Below are 17,010 nucleotides of genomic sequence, written 5' to 3' on the forward strand. Positions count from 1 at the left end.
GATACAGGGTGTTAGGTGCTACAAAAGTAAGTGAGATCATTTTCTCTTCGAAAAGCTTCCACTTGGGATCAGATCCCAGCAACTTAGGAGCAAAAGTTGGGAGAACTGCTGCTTAAGGCTAGCTCAGGCAAAATCATAGCAAAACCTCATCCAATTCAGTAAGAGACTGGCCTCTGAGAAGCCAGATGTGGCTGCAGATGTTTGCTTTTCTTGGGCTGACAGCACCGAGCCCAAGGTCTGGGAGTCACATGATTTTCCCAGCTGCTTCTTCCTATCAGATGGTGAACTGCTGGGCTGGGTCTGAAAGTACTGAGATGAATGGAATACTCACCCGTTCCAGTCTTCCACTGAAAATGCAAAACTCAGTACTCTACTTGCCCCTCAACCTCCTATAGCACCAATACTAGGAACTTCAGAAAACTCCATCACGTTTTTCTCTAACTGAGTAGTGCTGTCCATATACCTGGTGCCCTAGGTTTGGGTGACTGTTTGGCCCCTTAGTCATATATCTCAGTGTAGTGGTGAGAAAATTGGTTTCTCTACTCTACACCTCTACCACTTGTTCTGAAGGATTAGAGATAATTAAACTCTCAGCAGAGAGGAGATGAGGGAGAGGGAGAGGAGGAGTTTGAATCAAAGTACATAGTATGTACGTATATGGTGATATAGGCCTAGAATCCCAGCTGGTCTTTCTTCCTTATTTAAGTTGTCTTCTCTATATCTCTTTCTCTTGTCTGACTGGGTGATGTCAAAACACTTGTGTTGAAGCATAGAAATCATTTCTTCTGATGGTAGGGGGAAATCAAAGGAAGAGGTAACAATGCACAATAGGAAATGTACTCATTACCTTACTCATGCTCACATAACTGTAACTCCTCTGTACAGCATCTTTACAATAAAATAAAAATTAAAAAAGAGAAATCACTTCTTCTGCAGACTTAGGAAGCCTTTGAGGCTTTTGGCTGTATTTTAAATTTTATTTATTGAGTTAGTGGGTTTCAAAATTTTCTTTTTGAAACAACTCTCTTTTAAACTTCACAGATTATGAAGTGCTCTTGTTTCTCATGGAGTTTCCTTAATGTTATGATTTTTGAGTTGCTTTCTAGGCAATTTATCAATGTTCTTTTCTTGAAAAGTATCTATTGTAGGAGATCTGGGCTTCTTTGGAGATACTGTATGACCTTGGTTTTCTTGTGTCTCTATATTTTTATTTTTAGATTAGTTGTCTCCACTAGTTTTATGATGAGATTTTCATACTAATATTACTCTCTTGGTAGTATGTCATAGGGTGTGGGTTAGGCTGTGTTGACTTAGCTTCTAGCTGGAGACCTCAGGGTAGTGTCTGTGGCATCTTCAGCTACCATCACTATTATGTAAAACATGCCCTGGCTATCAGACTTGTTAACTGGCATCACCAGAGGAGATACTCTCTTCCTAGGCACATAAGACTGTCCAGTGGCCCTGAGCATGATCTACTCAGCTAAGACCAACAGGTGTCCACCAGTTCCATAGGCTGTGTGTAGAGATGGGGTTACTGTGCCAGGCCTATGCAGATGAAGCATGGCTAGTAGGGCAGCAGAGACTGATGCCTTTCAGTTTCTCAGGGCTAGAGAAGGGAAGCTTTTTCACTCTGAAGGGCCTACATGTGTGTGAGAAAGGTAGATGGTCTGTGTCTAGGGCTATTCATGGGCAAGGCCTCATCAATGGGTACAGAAGCAGCTCACAGGCTTTGGGGCCAGTCTGGTTTGAGCAGTTTTCCCAGCTGCTTCCTGGAGCAAAGTGTGGGTGAGAGGGACAGCACTTGCTTCTTAGGGCCTCAGTGGGGCGAATAAGTAGAAAAGACTGCTTGCTTGATTCCTGGAGTCCTTGATGGAAAGGCAGGGCTGCTGGACTGCTTCCTGAGGAGGACAGTGTATGGCTTCTCCTTGTTTGTGAACAGTGAAAAGCATTTGGCGAGGTTAATGAGGGGATGGTAGACCCCTGGAGAAGATGAGAAGATCATATTCTTTGCTACTTCATCTGTCTCTTATCCAGTAGCTCAAGAATCTACTTCTATTGATCTGGGAATCTGAATTTCAAAATACATTTTTCTTGTTCAAGGGTAAGAGTTATAGCTAAAACAGAAATGATGAGGGCATCAATAAGATGTCTAGGACAACTTTAGTATAACAGTTCATAGATAAATGCACTTTGTGTGCATTTCAGACACAATGAACACACATTTATATTCTTTCCAAAGGCAGTAAATCAATGAAATGTACCATAGATGTGTGTTAGTCAATTACTTCAGTAGCATCCTTTGTTTTCCCTAGAAAATTGAAAACCATACTTTGTGAATTTAAAAGATAGTCTCTCATTAATTTATTTACTCAAATTTACAGAGTAATTTTTCTAAATATTAGATATCAACCTTCATATTAATTTCATAGAAGTAAAAGGATGTATAAGAATCCAACTAAGTAACACTTTTGAAAAATCAGGACCTATCCTTTAGAAACACCTTCTACTATAAAATAATCGAAAAAAGAGAAAATATACTTACATTCATACATTTATGGTATTATTTTCAGGTTATATAAATAACGTTCATATCAAAATTAAATTCTCAGAATTCTATCAACATGAATAGTAACTTTCTTGTATTTTTGTGCACGAAAATTTAGTCAAACATTTAATTCCTTTTCTCAAGAATCATGATTTTGCTTCATGCATTACACATACACACAGGTAAACGCTAAATATGCACCAAGAAATATATAGAAATGATGTAATTCATATTCTATAATATCTCATGTAATTTCATAAGCCATTTTTTGATGCTTTGCATAGATTTGAACTACTCAGATCATAATCCTTATTGTTTGTCTTAATTCAATAAAACACCCCCATTTTTGTCAGTTGTGGGGCTTGAACTCTGGGCCTGGTTGTTGTCCTTCAGCTCTTCAGCTCAAGGTGAGCACTCTACCACTTGAGCCACAGCAACACTTCCAGTTTTCTGGTGGTTTATTAGAGATAAGAATCTCACCGACTTTCCTGCCTGGGCTGGCTTTGAGCCACGATCCTCAGATCTCAGCTTCCTGAGTAGCTAGGATTATAAGTGCAAGCCACCAACACCCAGCCATGAAACATCTTTCTTGAGATATTTGGTAATTTTTATGAGCAAATGAAGCCAGTAAAGAAAATTCTACAATAGCTAGACTCTGAATTTATTGCATCTCTCTCTGCTATATTAGGGAGTGCTAGAATTATATGATGTGATGTTTGCAATGGTGTCTTAAAGCAAGCCAGTGTGCTAATGATACTTTCAACTGCTTAGGTAAATTCAAATTACCAATTGTTTCTTCATTAAAACAAGTGTCAAAAGAGCTTTGAGGCAGGATTGGGGAAGTGGTGGGTGCCCTTGTTAATGTTTAACTTGTCCAGAAGCAAGACTGATTTGCTACTGGGAATTAATGGGACTACTCATCATAACACAAGGAAATAAGGTAAATTATGACCCATTTGGGAATAAGTAATGTTTTTAAGATGGTATTCTCTGATTGAGACTTGGCAAGCAAACTGCTGGAATTTGCAGAAGTTTCTTGAAGTCCAAGTAGCTTGAAAAACTCCAAATTGTAAGTATATGTAAGCTTCAAACTCACCAAGTGTTATGGACAGTGTAGTAGACCAAACACTTGTCCCCCCAAAACATCCATATCCTGACCTCAGCCACCTTAAATAGTTACTTCACACAGCAAAAAGTATTTTCCAGATGAAGTTAAAGTCCATAGAAGGACCTTAAAATCAGAGGTCACTTTGGGTTACTCAAGGGAGCCCACATACATCCTTAAATCTGAAGATTTGCTCAGCGAAGGTAAGAAAATGATGCAGCAGAGAGGGAAATCAGAGATAAAAGGGTTTTCTTTAGATTCTGGCTGTGGAATGCAAGGCCTCATGAGTAAGACCAGATCCTTTAGAAGCAGTAGGTAGACCAGCCCTTAGCTGTCAGAAGGGATTGGTTTCTGCCAATAATCTCGATGAACTTGGACACAATTTCTTCATCCCCAGAAAGGGACACAGCCTGAGGAACACAACTTACATTTTGCCTGGTGAACACAGGACCTAGGTTGGACAGCCAATTACAGTTATCAATATAATAAACAGACATTCCTTGAAGCCACGTTACTTATAGTAGCTTGTTAGAAAAGTACTAGTGGAGAACTAATACAAAATGTGGGACACAATCTCTTGTATTTCTTTTTGAAGAATAGATGCAAGATCAAGGCATGCAGCTGGTTAAAGATGATGGCTGGAATTCCCCTTAGGTAATCCACATTGGAGGGGAATAAGAAATCCAAGGGATCTGGACACCAACCTGAGGAATTTGGTGCACACACACAGGAGCGTGAAGAAGGTCTACAGAGAGCACTCTTCCATCTACCACCTTGTCCAAGGCTAATTCTTTGAAAGGAGGCGACTGTTAAGCCAAGTCTAGGTTCTCCTGGCTTTCTGCTCTTTTCTTTGACTTGGTCGAGTTTCAGCTCAGCCGGTCCAGCCCTGCCCTCAGGACCTACAGATATTGAGAGCAGCTGGGAAGGGGATAAAATGAAGAAATAGTTGACATTTCAGTCATAAAAGAGAGTAGGAATAGAATACAATAAACTGAACAGAAATAAACTTCATCAATTAACACCCACAAAGGCAAGGTCACAGCTTGAAAACAGACTCATGGCAGGAGTATAAATCATGAGGCAGTCAAAAAAACATTTAATGAAATAAAGCAAAAGCAAAAAAGCTCCACCCTCTATTAAAGCAACTGTTGCTTCTAATTAGCGATGAAGCATATTCATTATCAAGGTGAAAATTAGTCTCTATTAATGTACCTTATGTTTAATAGGATTTCATCAAGGCAATAAAAATATTAATTAGATTCAGTTTGATATGGAGGGTTGAGTTCTAGTGCAATGACCCTATAGATGTAAAGATTGATGAAAATAAATGATTGTACTCTAACTATAGGGCAAAAGCTTTGCCCTAGAGTCTTAAAAGATTAGTCTCAGCCACCTGTCCCAAAACACAAATTTAAGAGAAGAGTGTTGGTGAAAGGCAAAGAAAGGAGACTTAGACAGACATAGCTGCAGGAAAAGGGAAAATAGGCATCGTTGCGTATTGCCCTCAGCTTCCATATTTTATAGAGAAAGGGCTAGAAACATGAGCTATGGATCAGTTTTGATCAACACTGTGACCTGGCAGATCATTTCATCAGGTCAGTAAAGGAGGATTTTGCCATGGAAAGGAACTCATTGCTGCTTGAGAGGTGCACTCAACTTTTGTTATAAGGATATTAACTGTTCACAGCTGTCATTTCTAGAATCCCAGGCAACTACAGGAATTAGAGACTTAGAAGAAAAAGGCTAAAGAGGCAAAAAAATGTCAGAGAGGGACAAAATGGATCTAGGCTAGTGCTCTCTTTCAAATCCCACTGCCACATTACCACTTCACACTATGAAGGAAAGGGAAGGTTAAAGATTGAAGGCCATTTCAGTAGTAACTTTGTTTCTGGTAGGAGTCTTGGAATGGAAGACCCTTTTTGATATTTAACAGGGTCAGAAAACTTGGTTTCTTGGGCTGGTTTTTTGAGAGTTGATTTAGCTTAGGTATTACCTGCTTTTAGACAGATACTACATGACTGATAAACATGCCTACACGCACAGTTAAACAGGGATGCCACCCAAAGTTCCAAAACAAAGGATAGGTCAAAATGAAGGCAGGGACACATGGCTTTCATCCTGCTCTTAGTTAAAATGTGGGTTCAAGTAAGGGGTCTGTACCTCATATACAAAGTTGCTTGTACTTGAAATGCTTCTCCTAAAACTTGGTTGACATCTATCTCCTGAACTTTGTCACAATGATAATAATCACATTGAGTCAGAGAGCTACAAAGATGCTTAGAGCAAAAAATATGAACTATCAATGATGTACACATTCCTCCCCTACTGCTACTTGCTACTTTTCTTATCACCAATTAGCTCTGATCTCATTAATTTGTTTCTTTTATGTTAGACACCAATTTTTCTAATTTCCTATTAGAACACTAAAGAGCAAGATATAAAGGGGAAATTGAAAAGAAAGAATCACAAAAGAATACCAGTATTTATTTCTAGGCTTAGCTTTAAACTGTACATATGCCTGCTTCTATATATGTAAAAGGAAACATACTTAGATGAATCTTAGAGTCACAACCATTTTGTAAATGTCAAACATCCTTCCAGCTATGAAATTTTTGTTCCATTGGGAACCTGCAATTTTGTTTGTTGATCTGGTGGGAAGTCTCACTTGATAAAGCAATTACCTCTACTGATTTTTACCCTGACTTCTGTGTTTTGAAAGTTTTCTCTGCTTTGTAACAAACCATGAACCAGGTCAATCAAGTCATAAAACACAGTGATGAAATGGACTTCTTAGTTAATTTGAAAGAGGAAGCTGGTTAAAAAAATGTGGTAGAGTTTCTCCACAAATCTCCTATTAAATTATAGCAGCACTCTATAAACCTACAAGTAAACACACTGGATGGTAAAAGAAAAAAAGTACACTGGGACATGATCAGTTATACAGGTTTCTAGGCATTCCCACACAGTGAGATCCAAGAAGGATATTCTTAGGAGAGGATCACAGAGGTGCAACAGCTTTGCGCATCTGAACATATAAAATAATATTTATCGAAATGAACTCCAGGAAGTGGAAAGAAGAGGTTCTTTTTTTTTAATTGTGAAAATACTGTACATAGGGGTTACAATTACATGGGCAAGATAATGAGTATTTCTTATCAAGCATCGTAGCCTCCTCCTTTGTTTTCCCTTCCCATCTCTTCCCATCCTACCCCCCTACCCCCTCACCAAAGTTGTAAAGTTCATTTTAGACATAACAACTTGTACATCTCATTGTTGTAATGGATCCACCTGAATCCCTATATAAACGATTTGTTTTTCCCCTTCCCCTCCACAAATTATACCGACATCAAATACAGTGAAAGCAGGGGTTATACTATGGGGGAAGGACATACAAAGCAACAAAGAGATAATCTTATAAATGTGTTAGAAACAATCGCATGAAAGAAAAAAAAACATTTGAATACATCTCTTAGGGTTCATTTCTTTAACATCACTTTATCTGACCTTTTCTCCTTGACTCAGACATATACTAGTTATTGCAAATAAGGGAAACCATGGGACCTATGTTTCTTTGGGCCTGGCTTACTTCACTTAATATAATTTTTTCCAAGCCTTTCCATTTCCTAGCAAATGTCATTCTTTCTGATGGAGGCATAGAATTCCATTGTGTATATATACCATATTTTCTTGATCCATTCATCTACTGAGGGGCATCTGGGTTGGTTCCATATCTTAGCTATAGTAAATAGTGCTGCACTAAACATAGTCATGCTGGTAGCTTTAGTGTGGTCTTGTTTGTAAACATTTGGGTAAATGCCCAAAAGTCGGATTGCTGGGTCATAGGGGAGCTCTATGTGGAGTCTTTTGAGGAACCTCCAGACTGCTTTCCAAAGTGGTTGAACAAGTTTACATTCTCACCAACAATGAAGTAAGGTTCCCTTCTGTCCACATCCCCTCCAGCATCTGTTGTTATTAGAGGTCTTGATTATAGCGATTCTAACTGGGGTGAGGTGGCATCTCAATGTTGTTTTGATTTGCATTTCTTTTATGGCTAGGGAGGTTGAGCATTTCTTCATGTGTCTATTGGCCATCCTTTTTTACTCTTCAGAGAAGTTTCTCTTTAAATCTTTAGCTCACTTATTTATTGGGCAGTTGTTTCTTTGAGGATTTGTTGTTGGGGGATTTAATTTTGAGTTCCAGGTATATTTTATGAGACCCTTGTCCATTGTATGCCATGCTGAAGCTCTGAAATTTCATGCAATCCCATTTGTCCAACCTTTCTTTGATTTGTTGTGTTTCTGGGTCTCTATTAAGAAAATTTTGGCCTGTGCCAACAAGACCTAGGGTTTCTCCTATTCTATCCTGTAACGTTTTCAGAGTGTCCGCTTTGACTCCTAGGTCTTTGATCCATTTGGAGTTGATTCTGGTGCAGGGTGATATATATGGCTCTAGCTTTAGTTTTCCACAAGTAGTTAACCAATTTTGCCAGCACCATTTACTGAAGAGGCTGTCTTTCTTCCATTCTATTGTTTTAGCTCCCTTATTGAAGATTAGATGGCTATAGATCTGTAGGTTCATTTCTGGGTTTTCAATTCTATTGCATTGGTCCTGAGGTCTGTGCTTGTGCCAGTGCCAAGCTGTTTTGATTACTATGGCTTTATAGTAGAGTTTGAAATTTGGTATTGATATTCCTCCAGCCATATTCTTTCTGTTGAGGATCGTGTTTGCTATTTGGAGTCTTTTATTGTTCCATATGAATTTTTGGATTGCCTCAAGAAGAGGTTCTTTTTTTTTTTTGGTTCCATGGGGCCTGAACTCTGGGCCTGGGCACTGTCCCTCAGCTCTTCAGCTCAAGGCTAGCGCTCTACCACTTGAGCCACAGCGCCACTTCTGTTTTTTTTCTTTTTGCTTATGTGGTGCTGAGGAATTGAATCCAGGGCCTCATGCATGCAAGAAAAGCACTCTACCACTGAGCCACCTTCCCAGCCCAAGAAGAGGTTCTTTTTAATGCTGTTTTTGTTTTCATTTCCTTTTGACTTGTTTGTTCATTTATCTGTTTTGGGGAGGAGTAGGGGGACACAGAAATGGTGAAACAAAGGTGAACAAATGTAGCAGTCGTATTCACCATACAATATGTTGAAAATGAACTATTAAACTTGTGAGAGGGAATGGGAAGGGAAAACTGTGAGAGAGTGAGGGAAGGGGTGATGTTGTTCCAAAAGAAATGTACTATATATTAGACTGTATGTTACCTTTATAAATAACAATAAATTAAAATTTAAAAATAGCATACAAATTATAGCAGCATTTACTAAAAATTACGCTAGCTTTCAGAAGTTTAGGAAATTTGTAGTGTGATTTTAGACAGAAAAATATTTTCTGGCATTCATTGATACCATTTCTTTGTTGTTGTTGTTGGTTATGAGGCTTGAACTCAGAGTCTGGGCACTGTTCTTGAGCATTTTTTCTCAAGGCTACCGCTCAACCACTTTGAAACGCAGCTCCATTTCCAGCTTTTGAGTAGTTAATTGGAGACCAGAGGCTTAGAGGGACTTTTCTGCCTGGGCTGACTTATCATTTTGATCCTCAGATCTCAGTCTCCTGAGTAGCTAAGTTTACAGGCGTGAACCACTGGCTCCTGGCCATTCATTGCTGTCTTATTCCCATAAGGTCCTACATATTATCAATTTTCTTCAACCCTCAAAAACTATAGAAGTCTACATTTATAGCTATGGGAAAAAATACCACAGTAGATTTCAGAAAACATGAAAGAATTTAAATAAGAGGTTTTAGCTTTTAAAACTCGAGTTTTTATTCTGATACACAGGACAGAGAAAAATATATAATTGTCATAGAGAACAGAGAAATTTCCCTGACTAGAGGAAAGGCAGAAATTAGAAGAAGGTAAGCTAGAGAAGAGAGCACCACTAACAGTACTACTTGTTGTCTTTTCTGCCTTAGATTGGACTCAGGATTAGACAAAGCATAGAGGAAGCACATGAGATGAAATATGACTGGATTCAGGAGAATATGAGGGAAACCTATTTTTATCCTTCTTTAAAAATGAAGCCCAGGGAGTTGGCAATATTTGTATAGCTATTTCTCTCAAAGGCACAAGAAAACCCAAATTGGCATAATTTTAGGAATACATACAAGTTAAGGTGTTGGGAGTAAGATTGTGTCCCTGGCAGAAGACACGATTTGTTCGAAGATCTGGAGTTGGAGATGATGGTGTGCAATTCACTTTGAATAGGGATCAGATGGCAGAAAACAAGAAGCAGTCAAGGCATAAGGGTAGGGAAAAAATAGAGCAATGCATACATCGTAAAGAAATATTAGTATTCCATACTAAGCAACACTAGTAATCCATATTAAGGAGAATGGGTTTATTTTAAGGGCAGTGAAGAACTAGCCACTTAAATACGTGAAGCAGAGAAAGACCAGTGTGTACAGTAACTAAGAGGGATGGCGTCTGGGAGGAATGAAGACCATTTCAGGGGCATGATGTAATCCTGGTTGCTTGAACTAGGAAATTCATGATAAGAATAAAGAGAAGTTGACAGATAGGACAGATATTCATCTCTACTTCTGAGTCATCCCAGTGAAATTAATAATCAATATTTCCTCTGCATCATTTCTTGTTCCTAAAGATTGGTTTTCTACTTACTTTTTTATTAGCATACATTATTTGTGCAAAGGAGTTTTATTGTGATGTTGGCACAGACACATATAATGTGCTTTAATCCAATGTATTCCCTCTAAATTCCTGCTTACAAGTCTCCCTCTCTCCTTTCCTCCTCCTTTTAAAAAAATAGTTTATAATAGGTTTTATTAGGATATTTTCATGTATATATACAATGTACTTTAAAATTTTATTTTATTGTAAAGGTGTTGTACAGAGGGTTTACAGTTACATAAGTAAGGTAATGAGTACATTTCTTGTCAAATGGTTTTATTCCCTTCTACTTTCCATCCCCTCAACTTCCTTCCCCTGCAAGTTGTAAAATTCATTTCTCATATAGTGTCTTGTGAATATGGCTGTTGCATTGGTTCACCCTTTGTCCTTTGTCTCACCATTTTGTTATTCCCTTTCTCTTCCCAAATCAGATAAACATATATACAAGACACAGGATACCAAAATAAAAAACAGGGGATAAGCCAAATGAAAAAGAAATGAGTAAAAAAGAAGTAACTTCACACAATAAATCTTTTTTTTTTATTGTGAAAATATTGTACAGAGGGGTTACAATTACATGGGCAAGATCATGAGTACATTTCTTATCAAGCATTGTAGCCTCCTCCTTTGTTTCCCCTTCCCATCCTCCCCACCCCCACACCAAAATTGTAAAGTTCATTTTTGACATAATGACTTGTACATCTCAATGTTGCAATGGGTCCACCTGTATCACTATTTAAACGATTTGTTTTTCCCCTTCCCCTCCACAAATTATACCAACATCAAATACAGTGAAAGCAAGGGTTATACTGTGGGGGAGGGACATACAAAGCAACAAAGAAATATTCTTATAAATGTGTTAGAAACAATCGCATGAAAGAAAAAAACATTTGAATACGTATCTTAGGGTTCATTTCCCTAATCAACAATATGAAGAAATGCTCAACCTCCCTAGCCATAAAAGAAATGCAAATCAAAACAACATTGAGATACCACCTCACTCCAGTTAGAATGGCTAAAATCAAGAACTCTAATAACAACAGATGCTGGAGGGGATGTTGACAGAAGAGAACCTTACTGCATTGTTAGTGGGAGTGTAAACTTGTTCAACCACTTTGGAAAGCAGTATGGAGGTTCCTCAAAAGACTCCACAATAAATCTTTTTTAAAAAACCAACCCTCCCAAAAAACTCTTGTTTCCATTTCTTGGAGTTCATTTCAATTATATGATCCTATGTACAGAGCTCTTGAGCTACTGTGATCCTCTGCTAGGACTATCCTAGACATATGCTAATTATTACAAATAAGGGAATGGGATCTATGTTTCTTTGGGTCTGGCATACTTCATTTAACATCATTTTTTCCAAGTCTTTCCATCTCCTTATGAATGGAGCAATGTCATTCTTTATGATGGAAACATAGACTTCCATGCAATGTACTTTCATAATAGTGCCCGTACAACCCTCTCTTTTCCCCCTTCTCCTTTTCTACTGATTACCCTCAAGCAGCCCCTCCTAAAGACCTCTTCTGGATGTTGGTCTCAGAGCTTTACTCTTCCTAGAATTCCCCTTGTCGTTTGCATCCACAACTTATTTCTAGTGCCTCTCATCCCAGACATCAAATGATGCAGTGGCAGATCTTAGGGATTGTCAAATTCAAGATTACACAGATTCATCACTTTAAAAGTAGATCTGATTTGAATTTTAGCTTATTTTGATAAGGCTGAGGGAGAAATTATATGTGTGTGGGGGAGGGGTAGCTAAATATATTCTTCCAGATCATCGCTAGATTGTATGTATGTATGTATTAGCTTGGGTCTTACAATGTCATATTGTCATATATTGTCAAATATTGTCATAACTGTTCCCAGAATTATATGACACTAAAAATTCACATACTTGGAAATTTAGTAAGTGAAGTTTACTTATCCTATCCTGGTTTGCTTAGAGAGAAAGAGGAAAAAGAACAACACATGACTGGAATTTGCTTCCCGGAATAGAAGCTTTTGGCTTTGCTTTTGGCTGCTCAGAAACATAACTCAGGAATGTACTTAAGCTTTTCAAAGTACACTTGTACACTTAACTGATGGTATAAAACCTGGACTCAGAAGAGAGACAAAGAGGAATAAATTAGCTTCTGATCATAAAGTGAATAGGAGTAACTTTCACATAGAAGAAATAATGCCCATTCAGAATTTTAAATGATAGAATCAGAGAAGTCAAAATAACTCACATTAAATGGTTTGGAAATAAATAGAAGTTTAAGAGGAATCTTTTAGGTGATAGGGTATGGGCTGAGGGAAATTGTGTGTGATGCCTATGTGAAGGGCACTTTCTCCTAAAGATTTCAAGAAAATGATTGTACAGTGGAAAGTTTTGGTCAGAAGACCTTATGAAACAGAAGCAACAGCAGGCAGACAGTTTCGAAGTGAGCATGTGGCTCGTATAGGGATGTGATATGTACAGTGAAATATGGGGAAAGCTCCATCAGTGAGACTATGAAGCCTTAATCAACATGGTTAGAAAGTGGGGCAAGCCATCAGCTTACATTTTGTGGCCAGCTCCGGGTCCCATGGAAAATCCCCATTTTGATTAGAAACTATTATTCAAAGATCTTCTGAAGTATGAAACCTCTTTCTTGATATTGAGACAAGAGGATTTAACACAGAGTAATATTAACATGTAATCTTAGGAGCCTGGATTTAGGGTATGCTCCTCCCCAGATTCATACAGCAATCTGATTTTACATAGTGAATGTACTGTCTATTTTGAGATGCTTAGTTACTTAACAGGTCAGATTCACAAGGTTGTTTCTTTTCTTCTTTCTTTTCTTCTTTCCTTCTCTGTCTCTCTCTTTCTTTCTTACTTCCTTTCTTTCCTTTTTCCTTCCTTCCTTCCTTCCTTCCTTCCTTCCTTCCTTCCTTCCTTCCTTCCTTTCTTTCTTTCTTTCTTCTTCTTTTTTTTCTTTTTTGATTTTGCAGGAACTTGGACTCTGGGCCTGGGCACTGTCCCTGAGCATTTGTGCTCAAGACTCACACTCTACCAGTTTAGCCATAGCTCTACTTTCTGGCTTTTTGTGGTTCACTGGGGATAAGAGCCTCATGGGTTTTCTTGTCCTGGCTGACTTTGAAGTGTAGTACTCAGATCAGTCTCCTTAGTAGATAGATTTATAGGCATGAGCCAGTAATCAACCCAGCTCAGGATTAATTTTTAAAATATCATTGTTTTATTATTTTTCATCCTCTCACTGGTAGCTGTAGTAAAACTGTTTTCTGTTTTAACATATCCAGGCAAGCAGGTAGTAAATGCTGGTTTTAGGTAGTATGCTTGCCAACATTTTAAAAATTAGGTTTTAAAAATTAGGTTGGATGCTTCATTACTATCTTTAAGAATAAAATAGTAATGGGACTACATTTAAATAGGATAAACTGAGGGCATGATACAGAGAAACAAATGTGGCAATCAGATATCATACTTAGTTTCAACTTTTTAAATGTTACACAATCTGCTCCTTACCTCTCTTTTTTATCTTCTTATGTCTAAGCAGAAACAAAGTATGTAAATATATTTCCTGATTTCCTGATAGTACATTATGGGCAGGAGATATTTAAATCAAATATGACACATATTTAAGTCAAATATGACTTATTGGCTTCTAAATCTGGAATGATTAATATATGAGCAATATATATATACATATATATGAATGCTTTAGATGCATATACATGAAAGCTGTGAACTTATTTTTCCATTGTACATTTCACATTTAACAGAGCTATAACTGGAAAGAACCCTCCAGAAATGTTCCTCTCAAGTTCTGTGAACCCCTGCCACCCAACAATATCTTCATTGAAGTCTATTTTTACAATGCCAGTCCTCTGCTACTTGTAGGTTGCTAAAAAACAAACAAAATGAAGAGACATCTAAGCTAGCACATTAAAGAAGCTGGCACACATTTTTTAAACAAGTGCATAGTATAAGTTATTTTCAACACAGTTTTAGATAACTGTAATGCAGCATATTGAATTATGAAATGAAAAGTTAGGCAGTGAGGAGAGGAGAGAAAATGATCTGAAGGTAGTGGATCTTTGCAATGTCTTTTTCTTTTCCCTGCAACCTTCTTCTTCTTCTTCTTCTTGTGTGTGTGTGTGTGTGTGTGTTGGTCCTGGGGCCTGAATTCTGGGCCTGTATGCTGTCCCTCAGCTCTTCAGCTCAAGGCTACCACTTGAGTCACAGCTCCACTTCCAGCTTTTTCTGCCTATGTGGTGCTCAGGAATTAAACCCAGGACCTCATGCATGCAAAGCAAGTGCTGTACCATTGAGCCATCTTCACAGCCTTCTTCATTTTTTTTGAACAAACTATTCTTAGGTAAAAAGAAAAGAAAACTAAGTTTGGGGTTCATATCACCTAACATCAACTTATCTGACCTTTTCTGCTTGTCTCAGACATATACTAGTTATTGCAAATAAGGGAAACCATGGGACTCATGTTTCTTTGGGTCTATCTTACTTCACTTAATATAATTTTTTCCAAGTCTTTCCATTTCCTAACAAATGGGGCAATGTCATTCTTTTTGATGGAGGCTTAGAATTCCATTGTGTATATACCACATTTTCTTGATCAGCTTTGATTTGCTATCATGTATACTTTCAATTGTTCCAGCCTCTACCTGTGATTGTTGCCAAGAAAAACTTTATAGTGTTTCTAACAGAATAAAAACTCTTTGCTCTCTCCATCCAAATAAATTTCTTCCCAAATGATCACAAAATCATTTTTAAGGAGGATAAGATAAAAAATATGATGCGTAGATCCCACATCTCTTAGTTGTGGAATCACAAGTAAATGCTGACTTTCTTGGGCAGAGATGATGCATGTGAGACTGAAGCAGTGCGTTCAGAAAATTCTGCAGGGCTGAAGAACATGTCTCAAAGGATGCTTCACGAAGGGAGAAAGTGGAGGGCAGAGTTCTAGAAAAAGAAAGAAAGAACAAAGAGGATTTTTGGAGGGTTCCCAAATAAGATCCATTGCCAATTTATGTCATCCCTTTGCTATTTCAACACCACAACCAAAGAAAAATGATTCATCATGAGATAACAGCATTTGGGACCTCTATGTTTCCATGTTGTACCTGAGGAATTAGACACGGAGTCCCCTTGAAAACGAATTTCCAGTAAAGGAGTTAAACAGAGCAATGGGATAAATGCTGAGATGGAGATGAAGGAATTCCAGGTGTCACTGCACTTTCTCTACTCAACTCATGTCTCACTTTCATGCATCTGTTTTCTCCTCAACATCTGTTCCATCCTCACCATCATGCTGAAATGCTTGGTTCAGGTCTTCTTAGGGCATTCTACCCTAACATCAATTTAACTCTGTATGTAGCTTTAGCTTCCCTACAGGCTCTATGCTCCTTGATGACACAGCATGCTCTTGTTTATCCTTTATGTCCAGCAAGGATCACAGTGCTTCCTGCTTTGTAAGTATTGAATAAGTGCTTTGTAGTGGAACTAGTGTTCCAACAAAATGAGATTATTCTATCTTGGTGACAGCAGATGGCAGATCACATGCCAGCTCTGCTTGGTCGTGATGGCTTGAAGGAGTGGACTATGGACTTGAGGATGTAATAGCACTTGGTGGTCTGTGGTGTAGCATCAGAAGTTATACCCATGTCTGAGGTGGCCCTATCTAACTCATGTTCTTTTCATTTTGTCTTTTAATGACCAGAGTGATTTCTTAAGGGAACACTAGCCTTGAATTCCATGAACCCAAAGCCTAGATTGGAAAGGACATTAAGACATATTAAAAAATAAAAATAAAAAATAAAAGCAAAAACCAAAGAAGACAGTTTTGAGGAAAATTTCATTTAGCATGATGGTAATCCAGTTATGTATGTCAAATGTCTCCATTTCCAACTAAAAACAGACAAAATCCCTCATCTCTCTCTCACACATACACAAATACACATACATATGCATGCACACACACACACATTCACACATATATACACACATACTCCAAAGCCAATACCAATATTGAAAACTAGACAGAATCCACAAAATCTCACAGAGTTGAGGATTTTAGTTTTGATGATTTTGTCAAAGTAACCTAATTAGAAATCATAGAAATAGAGAAGTAAAGAGAGCATGAAATGACTCTAGCTCCAGTTCAGTCTTTTGACCTTTAAAAGAAAGCCAGACAGTTGATGCCTGAGCTAGTTAGGGCCCTGCTCGGTTGCTTCACCGCCTCCCTGGCCATATGAGCTCTTTTCCACATTTGTTTGAGTAATCCACATCTATGTAGTGGAAAGGAAGAAAGGCAATGACTAGAACTAAAAGTTACAGTGGGGGAGATAGGAAGTGGTTGAGGAGCAGGAAATGTAGAGTGTATTGTGTCTTCTCTACAGATACACAAAAAAAGAACTGTGTTCTGTAGCTCATCCACTTGCAGAGTGACAAACTTGACAGATCAGGGATTATTCCATTGCAGGTTAATAAGGCCATGCGTGACGGAGCTGTTACAGTTCACAGGATGTTCTTTCCTGTTCAGTCTAAGCAAAGAGTTAAGACTACGTTATTTCTACCCCAAGTAACATGCTACTTCATGCTACTCAATGAAAAGTAGGCTAACATGACGCAAGCCACCCACACTGTTAGCCATAAAACCTTCTACATCGTCTGCTTCTCTT

Source organism: Dipodomys ordii, unplaced genomic scaffold, assembly GCF_000151885.1.
Source record: "Dipodomys ordii isolate 6190 unplaced genomic scaffold, Dord_2.0 Scaffold41, whole genome shotgun sequence".
NCBI lineage: Eukaryota > Metazoa > Chordata > Mammalia > Rodentia > Heteromyidae > Dipodomys > Dipodomys ordii.